Source organism: Vigna unguiculata, chromosome 1 (assembly GCF_037176805.1).
Source record: "Vigna unguiculata cultivar grain cowpea cultivar isolate G323 ecotype 2 chromosome 1, ASM3717680v1, whole genome shotgun sequence".
NCBI lineage: Eukaryota > Viridiplantae > Streptophyta > Magnoliopsida > Fabales > Fabaceae > Vigna > Vigna unguiculata.
Window position 1 is genome coordinate 29,935,375 of NC_140792.1, and position 2,642 is coordinate 29,938,016.

General features: G+C 32.9%; 1 long non-coding RNA gene across 1 annotated transcript; it reads right to left on the reverse strand.

Annotated features, from left to right (window-relative positions):
• Positions 1 to 234: 234 nt before the first annotated feature.
• LOC146888851 (uncharacterized) lies at positions 235 to 2,288 on the reverse strand. The gene is made up of 2 exons (XR_014995201.1): positions 1,483 to 2,288; positions 235 to 1,276 (listed from the first exon to the last, which is right to left on the reverse strand). It is a non-coding gene; the product is annotated as an uncharacterized LOC146888851 (long non-coding RNA).
• Positions 2,289 to 2,642: the final 354 nt, after the last annotated feature.

Here is a 2,642-nt window from a genome sequence, read left to right on the forward strand (position 1 = left end):
TCTCTCTAACACCAAATCTTTGATTTTGAAAAAATAAATTTGTGTAACTTCCGCACGTGCAACAATTTGCTTTCATTAAAACAAATTTAATTTAAAAATAAAAAAAGTTCTGTCACGTCAGCCATATCAAAGTTGAGTTAAAAAAATGTATGAATATCATTTTCGTTTTAAATTACATGTTTATATGCTACACACACTTAACACTTTATTATTCTTCTTCTCCGCATTTTTCTAAGCTACTATCTTACACATCCATCTCTTTCCTTCAATTTCCAGCACAACCCATTCATAACCCAACATGCAAAAGACACTTAATTCTTCATTCTCCAGTGCATCTTCTTCCCCTATCCAAAGGCATTTCTACAAAGCAAAGATGGGCCATGGAGAACAAACGACTTCAAATGCCTCAACACGATATTCAAACCCTTCTACATCCTTACAATCGACAACAATTTCCCAAGCCTCCATCACTTGATCCCATGCCTTTCTTGGATTCACTAACAATTTACATTTCACTTGACATTTTCGTCAATGTGAAATTGTCAAAGCAAATTATAAGCATGGGGAAGAACACCTTAGGGTACAAATAAGCTTGTCCAAGGCCCACACAAAATTATTTTCGCTCTTAGATGACAAGAAAGAAAATACACCAAAGAAGGTTACCCTAGTGGAGGTAACACCAACTATCTCAAGTAACTATCTCAAGTAACGACATCATGTACCTATTAGTTTTTTGCGTGCTATCCAACATCAGTACAATATTGAAAGAATTGAGTAGTTTTACTGAATCATGATGTGTCCAAAATATATTTGTAACCACATTATTTCCCTTATAAAATCTGTCCCAATCAATATACATATCTCGCCCAAGTAACATCATCTATTGTTGCATTTCAGTTCTATCACCTTGAATCGGTCATGATGCCTATACCTAGCATTATTTATAAACTTGCTTTATGGTGGTTACATTCTTCTTATTATGCTTCTTCATTGTAAGCAAAATATTTCTAGTTGTATCCGACCTTAATATCACAATGACAAAACCTACATTATAAGCAATTTTTCTTGTCCAATGCAATAGGTTATCACTAGAACCAAGTCCTTCAAAAACATTCCACAACTTATTATTTAATTTAACAACAACAAATTCACAACTAATAATATCTAACTATCATCCATTGTAAAGGCATTAGTGCAACCTTGTTAGCTACATTCAGTATCCAATTCATACTCTCCATATTTAAATGAAATTGAGAAGCACACATCTCAACATCATCTGAAATCCTCATCAACAAGAGATCATCCATATTGTTTGTCAGAAAAAAAATAAAGGAAAACCGATTTTCGAATAAAACACACACCTCTTCTATTTCGGATAATCTTTTCAGTAAGTATATTTTCGAAAACCAATTTTCGGTGACCCAGTACACACCGTAACAGTTCACCCCACTCTGAAAAACACACCTAATACTTGGTTATTACCTGCAGCCATGTATCTCCTTCTTCAAAGACCAACAACGCTCCTTCAAAAGCTCAACAATGCCAAACCGCAGCAACCACTAACCAACCTTCTCCAAGGACGAATCACCATTCTCTTCTTATTTCCCTAGCTGACAAAGAGTTAAGGATGAATCTGGAATTAAGTAAAATGATATGGTGCAGGAAGAAAAATGATAGGCTACATGAAATAATTGTCAATTTTGGAACAAGTGATTTTAATCCACATTTCATGTGGATAAGAATCCCATTCCATCATTTTTTGTTTTTGACCACAACCATATTTGAAAAAATAAAAAGATCCAAATCACCTTTTGTCATGAAATTTTTTAATTCTAAGAATTAAGCAAGAACAAAGGAACACAAATCAGAGGAAAAAAAAAAGGATTCCGAATGATTGTATCGAGATTTCTTAAGAAGTTATTAGAAGATATGAATTGAATGTGGATCCTTAGTCGCTACTTATAATTAAACCTTACTATTCTTTCCCGAAAGCTTCATACTCAATTTTTTTATTAAATTTTTTTACTTAGGTTATGGTTAATTTGATGATTGAAATTGCACTGTGAGGGCGATTTTGGATTGTGTTGGATGGGGGCTTTAATGGTGAGCGAGGAAGCATAAAGAAGGGATGAAATTGAATGAGGGTTTTAATGAGAGCATGAAGGTCGAGATGTTCAATAATTGATTTTAATTGAGATTAAAAATTGCTGTACTGAAATAAGTTACTTTGTGGTGTTTTTAATGGCTGCCTTTGATAAAGAAGAAAGATTGATTATCACATAAATGAATTTTGACAAGCAAGTAATATTTTGTGGCTATCAAACACCACAAATTGCAAATTCATGATTCAACATTAGCAATGGTAAGATACTAATAAAATTGTACGGCCGTTGGTTACATTTCGTGAAGTTAATAACTAAAACTCAAGTCACGTAAATTTAGAAATGCAGGTACAAACCCAATGCGTGTAGGTGGAGAAACAGAAAATGTATAGGCACAAATGGATATTTATCTCTTACTATAATTATAACCAAAATATTGCCATTTTTTAAGCCTGATTGGGTGCACATATTGATAGATTTATTGTTTAAAATAATTTATAATCAAAACTTAAGCTAGTCTTATTTAAATTTACTTTTGCG